This window comes from Lolium perenne, chromosome 5 (assembly GCF_019359855.2).
Source record: "Lolium perenne isolate Kyuss_39 chromosome 5, Kyuss_2.0, whole genome shotgun sequence".
In the NCBI taxonomy this organism is placed as follows: domain Eukaryota; kingdom Viridiplantae; phylum Streptophyta; class Magnoliopsida; order Poales; family Poaceae; genus Lolium; species Lolium perenne.
In genome coordinates, this window is record NC_067248.2 from 19673038 (window position 1) to 19682860 (window position 9823).

Consider the following 9823-nt stretch of genomic DNA (forward strand, 5'->3'; position numbering starts at 1 on the left):
ATATCTTTGACCTCTACCTCCCTGAGTTCGATAAACCTTGGGTGATTCACTTAAGGGAAACTTGCTGCTGTTCTACAAACCTCTGCTCTTGGAGGCCCAACACTGTCTACAGGAATAGAAGCGTGCGTAGACATCAGAGATATTCCCGAGAGGCAATAATAAAATAGTTATTGTTATATCTTAGTGTTCATGATAAATGTTTACACTCCATGCTATAATTGTATTAACCGGAAACATTAATACATGTGTGTTGTGTAAACAACCAAAGTCCCTAGTAAGTCTCTCATTTAACTAGCTTGTTGATTAATAGATGATCATGGTTTCCTGATCATGAACATTGGATGTTATTAATAACAAGATCATATCATTAGGTGAATGATGTGATGGACACACCCATAGTAAGCATAGCATGAGATCAAGTCATTAAGTTCAACTTGCTATAACCTTTCGATACATAGTTACCTAGTCCTTCGACCATGAAATCATTTAAATCACTTACACCAGAAGGATGCTTTGATTACATCAAACGCCATTGCGTAAACGGGTGGTTATAAAGATGGGATTAAGTATTCGGAAAGTGTGAGTTGAGGCATATGGATCAAGAGTGGGATTTGTCCATCCCGATGACGAATAGATATACTCTGGGCCCTCTCGGTGGAATGTCGTCTAATTAGCTTGCAAGCATGTGACTAGGTGATACGCGTACAGCACGCGTCCGTTGGGAACCCCAAGAGGAAGGTGTGATGCGTACAGCGGCAAGTTTTCCCTCAGTAAGAAACCAAGGTTTATCGAACCAGTAGGAGCCAAGAAGCACGTTGAAGGTTGATGGTGGTGGAGTGTAGTGCGGCGCAACACCAGGGATTCTGGCGCCAACGTGGAACCTGCACAACACAACCAAAGTACTTTGCCCTAACATAACAGTGAGGTTGTCAATCTCACCGGCTTGCTGTGGCAAATGATTAGATGTATAGTGTGGATGATGATGTTTGCAGAAAACAGTAAAGAACAATTGCAGTAGATTGTATTTCAGATGTAAAGAATAGGACCGGGGTCCACAGTTCACTAGAGGTGTCTCTCCCATAAGAATTAGCATGTTGGGTGAACAAATTACAGTTGGGCAATTGACAAATAATGAGGGCATGACAATGCACATACATGATATGAAGAGTATTGTGAGATTTAATTGGGCATTACGACAAAGTACATAGACCGCTATCCAGCATGCATCTATGCCTAAAAAGTCCACCTTCAGGTTATCATCCGAACCCCTTCCAGTATTAAGTTGTAAACAACAGACAATTGCATTAAGTATGGTGCGTAATGTAACCGACAACTACATCCTCGGACATAGCATCGATGTTTTATCCCTAGTGGCAACAGCACATCCACAACCTTAGAACTTTCATCACATCGTCCTGCATTTAATGGAGGCATGAACCCACTATCGAGCATAAATACTCCCTCTTGGACTTACAAGCAAAAACTTGGCCAGAGCCTCTACTAGCCACGAAGAGCATGCAAGATCATAAACAACACATGATAGATTGATAATCAACATAACATAGCATTCACTATCCATCGGATCCCAACAAACACAACATATAGTATTACAGATAAATGATCTTGATCATGTTAGGCAGCTCACAAGATCCGACAATGATAGCACAATGAGGAGAAGACAACCATCTAGCTACTGCTATGGACCCATAGTCCAGGGGTGAACTACTCACACATCACTCCGGAGGCGACCATGGCGGTGTAGAGTCCTCCGGGAGATGATTCCCCTCTCCGGCAGGGTGCCGGAGGTTATCTCCTGAATGCCCCGAGATGGAATTGGCGGCGGCGGCGTCTCTGGAAGGTTTTCCGTATCGTGGCTCTCGGTACTGGGGGTTTCGCGACGAAGGCTATTTGTAGGCGGAAGGGCAGGTCAAGGGGCGTCACGAGGGGCCCACACAACAGGCCGGCGCGGCCAGGGCTTGGGCCGCGCCGCCCTGGTGTGTTGCCACCTCGTGGCCCCACTTCGTCTCCTCTTCGGTCTTCTGGAAGCTTCGTGAAAATAGGCCCCTGGGCGTTGATTTCGTCCAATTCCGAGAATATTTCCTTACTAGGATTTCTGAAACCAAAAACAGCAGAAAACAGCAACTGGCTCTTCGGCATCTTGTTAATAGGTTAGTGCCGAAAAATGCATAAATATGACATAAAGTATGCATAAAACATGTAGGTATCATCAATAAAGTAGCATGGAACATAAGAAATTATCGATACGTTGGAGACGTATCAGCATCCCCAAGCTTAGTTCCTACTCGTCCCGAGTAGGTAAACGATAACAAAGATAATTTCTGGAGTGACATGCCATCATAATCTTGATCATACTATTGTAAGCATATGTAATGAATGCAGCGATCCAAGACAATGGTAAAGACAATGAGTAAACAACTGAATCATATAGCAAAGACTTTTCATGAATAGTACTTTCAAGACGAGCATCAATAAGTCTTGCATAAGAGTTAACTCATAAAGCAATAAATTCATAGTAAAGGTATTGAAGCAACACAAAGGAAGATTAAGTTTCAGCGGTTGCTTTCAACTTGTAATATGTATATCTAATGGATAGGTGTCAACATAAAGTAGTATGATGAATGCAAATATGCAAGTATGTAAGAATCAATGCACAGTTAACACAAGTGTTTGCTTCTTGAGGTGGGAGGAAATAGGTAAACTGACTCAACATAAAAGTAAAAGAAAGGTCCTTTAAAGAGAAAAGCATCGATTGCTATATTTGTGCTAGAGCTTTTATTTTGAAAACAAGAAACAATTTTGTCAACGGTAGTAATAAAGCATATGTGTTATGTAAATTATATCCTACAAGTTGCAAGCCTCATGCATAGTATACCAATAGTGCCCGCACCTTGTCCTAATTAGCTCGGATTACCTGGATTATCACCGCAATACATATGTTTTAACCAAGTGTCACAAAGGGGTACCTCTATGCCGCCTGTACAAAGGTCTAAGGAGAAAGCTCGCATTGGATTTCTCGCTTTTGATTATTCTCAACTTAGACATCCATACCGGGACAACATAGACAACAGATAATGGACTCCTCTTTAATGCTTAAGCATTCAACAACAATTAATTTTCTCATTAGAGATTTGAGGATTGTTGTCCAAAACTGAAACTTCCACCATGAATCATGGCTTTAGTTAGCGGCCAAATGTTCTTCTCTAACAGTATGCATGCTCAAACCTTTCAACTCATGGTAAATCACCCTTACTTCAGACAAGACGAACATGCATAGCAACTCACATGATATTCAACAAAGAGTAGTTGATGGCGTCCCCAGGAACATGGTTATCGCACAGCAAGAAACTTAATAAGAGATAAAATACATAAGTACATATTCAATACCACAATAGTTTTTAAGCTATTTGTCCCATGAGCTATATATTGCAAAGGCAAAGGATGAAAATTTAAAGGTAGCACTCAAGAAATTTACTTTGGAATGGCGGAGAAATACCATGTAGTTGGTAGGTATGGTGGACACAAATGGCATAGTTATTGGCTCAAGGATTTGGATGCACGAGAAGTAATCCTTCTCAATACAAGGCTTACGCTAGCAAGGTTATTTGAAGCAAACACAAGCATGAACCGGTATAGCAAAACTCACATAAAAACATATTGCAAGCATTATAAGACTCTACACTGTCATCCTTGTTGCTCAAACCTTAACTAGAAAATATATAGACTTTAGAGAGACCAATCATGCAAACCAAATTTCAACAAGCTCTATGTATTTCTTCACTAATAGGTGCAAAGTATATGATGCAAGAGCTTAAACATGATCTATAACAATTGCCAAGTGTCAAATTATCCAAGACATTTTACCAATTACCACATGTAGCATTTTCCATTTCCAACCATATAACAATTAACGAAGCAGATTATCCTTCGCCATGAACATTATGAGTAAAACCAAGGACATATTTGTCCATATGCAACAGCGGAGCGTGTCTCTCTCCCACAAGATGAATGCTAGGATCCATTTTATTCAAACAAAACAAAAACAAAAAACAAACAGACGCTCCAAGCAAAGTACATAAGATGTGATGGAATAAAAATATAGTTTCACTAGAGGAACCTGATAATGTTGTCGATGAAGAAGGGGATGCCTTGGGCATCCCCAAGCTTAGATGCTTGAGTCTTCTTGAAATATGCAGGGATGAACCACCGGGGCATCCCCAAGCTTAGAGCTTTCACTCTCCTTGATCATATTGTATCATCTTCCTCTCTTGATCCTTGAAAACTTCCTCCACACCAAACTCAAAACAACTCATTAGAGGGTTATTGCACAATCAAAATTTACATGTTCAGAGGTGACATAATCATTCTTAACACTTCTGGACATTGCACAAAGCTACTGAAAGTTAATGGAACAAAGAAATCCATCAAGCATAGCAAAACAGGCAATGCGAAATAAAAGGCAGGATCTGTCAAAACAGAACAGTTCGTAAATACGAATTTCTAACAGGCATCAGACTTGCTCAAATGAAAATGCTCAAATTGAATGAAAGTTGCGTACATATTTGAGGATCACTCACGTAAATTGGCATAATTTTCTGAGTTACCTACAGAGGATTAGGCCCAGATTCGTGACAGCAAGAAATCTGTTTCTGCGCAGTAATCCAAATCTAGTATGAACCTTACTATCAAAGACTTTACTTGGCACAACAATGCAACAAAATTAAGATAAGGAGAGGTTGCTACAGTAGTAACAACTTCCAAGACTCAAATATAAAACAAAAGTACTGTAGTAAAATCATGGGTTGTCTCCCATAAGCGCTTTTCTTTAACGCCTTTCAGCTAGGCGCAGAAAGTGTGTATCAAGTATTGTCAAGTGACGAAGCATCAACATCATTTTCATAATTTATCCCATTAGGTATCTTAGATGCTCCTTTTTCTATAGTGGTATTAAGAGCTTTATCAATTTTAGGCCTATAATATTTTTTTGGTTTAGGCACCTTAGAGACATACATGAATTTTTGCTCCTTACCCACATAAGCTTTCTCTCTAAACTTAATAGATGAAAAGGTTGAACCCAAGGTTCCCATAGCTTCTTCAAGTTCACTAATTCTTTGGGTTTGATTATCGTGAGTAGCACAAGCTTCTAGGATGGCGATTCTCTCACTAATTCCACCTAGAGATTTGTCAAGTTTATCAGTGCTATTAAGTAATTCTCCCAATTTAGTCTCTATACTCGGAAGGTTTTGCTCTATGGTTTCCAACTTTTCCATGGCATCTTCAAGAGAGATTTCAGTTTTAGCTTCGTTAACAGGTGGTATTCCAAATAGACTCTCATTAATGCAACTAGCTTCTAAAGCAGGAGTGCCTAGGAAATTACCTCCCACGAGACAATCAAGAACATACCTATTCCAGCTAGAGATACCAACATAAAAATTCCTGAGTAGGATAGTGGTGGAGTGTTTCTTAGTGCACCGATTATGAGCATCACTAATTCTATACCAAGCATCTTTTAAACATTCTCCCCCTTGTTGCTTAAACGAACGAACTTCAACTTCAGGATTACTCATTTTAGCAATAGTAAATAAAACAAACTAGATAAAGTAAATGCAAGTAACTAATTTTTTTGTGTTTTTAATATGGCAAACAAGATAGCAAATAAAGTAAAGCTAGCAACTAATTTTTTTGTGTTTTGATATAATGCAGCAAACAAAGTACTAAATAAAATAAGGCAAGACAAAAACAAAGTAAAGAGATTGGAAGTGGAGACTCCCCTTGCAGCGTGTCTTGATCTCCCCGGCAACGGCGCCAGAAAATCTACTTGCTGGCGTGTAGTTGACGTGGGAGTTAGAAATCTTTGTGGTGTAACTTTTCTTCAGGTCCCCGGCAACGGCGCCAGAAAATCTAGCTTGTTACGCGTACAGCACGCGTTCGTTGGGAACCCCAAGAGGAAGGTGTGATGCGTACAGCGGCAAGTTTCCCTCAGTAAGAAACCAAGGTTTATCGAACCAGTAGGAGCCAAGAAGCACGTTGAAGGTTGATGGCGGCGGAGTGTAGTGCGGCGCAACACCAGGGATTCCGGCGCCAACGTGGAACCTGCACAACACAACCAAAGTACTTTTCCCCAACGAAACAGTGAGGTTGTCAATCTCACCGGCTTGCTGTAACAAAGGATTAGATGTATAGTGTGGATGATGATGTTTGCAGAAAACAGTAAAGAACAATTGCAGTAGATTGTATTTCAGATATAAAGAATAGGTTTGGGGTCCACAATTCACTAGAGGTGTCTCTCCCATAAGAATTAGCATGTTGGGTGAACAAATTACAGTTGGGCAATTGAAAAATAATGAGGGCATGACAATGCACATACATGATATGAAGAGTATTGTGAGATTTAATTGGGCATTACGACAAAGTACATAGACCGCTATCCAGCATGCATCTATGCCTAAAAAGTCCACCTTCAAGTTATCATCAGAACCCCTTCCAGTATTAAGTTGTAAACAACAGACAATTGCATTAAGTATGGTGCGTAATGTAACCGACAACTACATCCTCGGACATAGCATCGATGTTTTATCCCTAGTGGCAACAGCACATCCACAACCTTAGAACTTTCTATCACTGTCCCAGATTTAATGGAGGCATGAACCCACTATCGAGCATAAATACTCCCTCTTGGAGTTACAAGCAAAAACTTGGCCAGAGCCTCTACTAGCAACGGAGAGCATGCAAGATCATAAACAACACATGATAGATTGATAATCAACATAACATAGCATTCACTATCCATCGGATCCCAACAAACACAACATATAGTATTACAGATAAATGATCTTGATCATGTTAGGCAGCTCACAAGATCCGACAATGATAGCACAATGAGGAGAAGACAACCATCTAGCTACTGCTATGGACCCATAGTCCAGGGGTGAACTACTCACACATCACTCCGGAGGCGACCATGGCGGTGTAGAGTCCTCCGGGAGATGATTCCCCTCTCCGACAGGGTGCCGAAGGCGATCTCCTGAATCCCCCGAGATGGGATTGGCGGCGGCGTCTCTGGAAGGTTTTCCGTATCGTGGCTCTCGGTACTGGGGGTTTCGCGACGAAGGCTATTTGTAGGCGGAAGGGCAGGTCAAGGGGCGTCACGAGGGGCCCACACAATAGGCCGACGCGGCCAGGGCTTGGGCCGCGCCGCCCTGGTGTGTCGCCACCTCGTGGCCCCACTTCGTCTCCTCTTCGGTCTTCTGGAAGCTTCATGGAAAAATAGGCCCCTGGGCGTTGATTTCGTCCAATTCCGAGAATATTTCCTTACTAGGATTTCTGAAACCAAAAACAGCAGAAAACAGCAACTGGCTCTTCGGCATCTTGTTAATAGGTTAGTGCCGGAAAATGCACAAATATGACATAAAGTATGCATAAAACATGTAGGTATCATCAATAAAGTAGCATGGAACATAAGAAATTATCGATACGTTGGAGACGTATCACTAGGTCACAAGAGATGACATACCATGGTACGAGTAAAGAGTACTTGTCGGTAACGAGGTTGAACTAGGTATGGAGATACCGACGATCGAACCTCGGACAAGTAAAGTATCGCGTGACAAAGAAAATCAGTATCGTATGTGAATGGTTATTTCGATCACGAAGTAATTGTTGAATATGTGGGAGCTATTATGGATCTCCAGGTCCCGCTATTAGTTACTGATCAGAGAGGAATCTCGATCATGTCCGCATAGTTCTCGAACCGTAGGGTGACACACTTAAGGTTTGATGTCGTTATAAGTAGATATGGAATATGGAATGGAGTTCAAATGTTGTTCGGAGTCTTGGATGGGATCCAAGACATCACGAGGAGTTCCGGAATGGTACGTAGAATAAGATTCATATATAGGAAGTCACATTCCAAGTTTGGGAGTGCTCCGGTGAATTTATGGAAGGTTGTAGAAGTTTCTAGAATCATCCGGAATAAATCACTATGGAAGGTAGAGTCCCGGAGAGACTCCACCAGCCCTAGCCAACCCACCAAGTGGGAATGTGGAGTCCATGGTGGACTCCACCAAGGTGGCCGGCCACGCCACAAGGAAGGGGAGGAATCCCACCTTGTCTAAGTTTCCCAAATTTGGTAAGTTTTAGAGTTGAACTCCAATGTGGTTTTAGGGTAAACCCTAGGGATTTCCACCTATTTAAAGGGGAGGAGAGGGGAGGGGCTGCCACCACTTGGCCGCACAAGCAAAGGGGCACCAAGGCCGGTGCCCAAGAGCACCCCCTCTCCCAAACCCTAGCTTCTCCCTCCTCCTTCTTCTCCCGTAGCGCTTACGGCGAAGCCCTACCGGAGATCTCCACCACCACCATCACCACGCCGTCGCGCTGGAGGGATTCCGAGGAGGATCTACTACATCCGTTGCCCGCTGGAAAGGGGAGAAGGACGTCGTCATCAACACCGTACGTGTGACCGAGTGCGGAGGTGCTGCCCGATTGTGGCACCGTCAAGATCTTCTACGCGCTTTTGAGTTTAACATGTATTTTTTAATTTTGTTCTTTATACGACTAGTTTTTTCTTTGCCAAATTGCCCGAAGCTTATGCTATTTTCAACCCCATCGTGGATGTTATGCCTGTCATACCTCTATTCTTTTTTCTATTAGCCTTTGTTTGGCAAGCTGCTGTAAGTTTTCAATGAAATGTTTAGTACTCTATCCTATCTACCAAATTGAATGGTGTTTTCATTCCAAAAAATGAAATGACAAGTGATCGACTACATCAACAACGAGATCTAATCTCGTAGGCTTTGGAATCTTCGAGTGATAGTCTCATGATCTTCATCTCGTTGCTACCATCTACTAGATTAGATCTTGGCTTGTTATTCATTCTTGCGGTTGGAAATTTTTTGTTTTCTATGCTACGAATCCCTACACTGGCCGGTTGCCATCAAGTATGCGTGTGTTGCATGTAATCTGCTTCCGGTGTTTTGGGTATTATATGTCTTTTCGTATCTATCGACATAAAGGACATGTCGTGATCTTGAACCAGACGTTCTTGCTCATCTTCGGGTATGCCTGCCATCTGAGATCTTGCTCTTCCACGATGGTCTCTTTGGTTGTTTGTTGAATTCCCCGAGTGCGCGCTTAGGTTAGCTCAGCGTTCGCTAGAAGCGTCTGCCGTAGCTTTCCTTTCATCAAGTTTATTTTGCAGCTTTTGTAACTCGCGTCTTGCATGACTAAGTTTATATTGATACGATGTTAACTCGGTTGCCGATGCTTGTGTTGTCATCAGCTTTGCAAAGGTATTTTACCCTTATCCATTATTTTGGTAACAATGACATCATAGCTAGAGTATTGGACTAATGCATGCCTACAAGATTATTCTCAGGTATTAGTCCATCAAGCATAAAGGTGTATCAATGGAACAAGAAGGTGAAGGAGACGCCCCACTTCGATGAAAAAGGGGAAGACTATTTTTCTCTTCTGGCCGGTGCCTGGTCCGGCGGCACCGGTTGTGGCACCGGCCAGTCCAGCATAGGCCGGCTATGGCGCCGGTGCACACCGGGCACCTTCCAGTAACCCTAGGCAGTTCACCCGGTGTCTACTCGGCCCCTCGTCCGGTTTCCGCCGGATGGTCCGGCTCCTGGCCCAATGACGCAGGCTCCTGCACCGGCCGGCTCGGCGTAGGCCGGCCTGTCACGCCCCGAGACCAGGCCTGGACGAGACAGCCTAGTGCAGCGCACTGAGGGGCGCCACAAACTCTCACCTCCATGGGAAGGACCTTTCATTGTGAGCAAGGCTCTGCACAATGATGCCTATT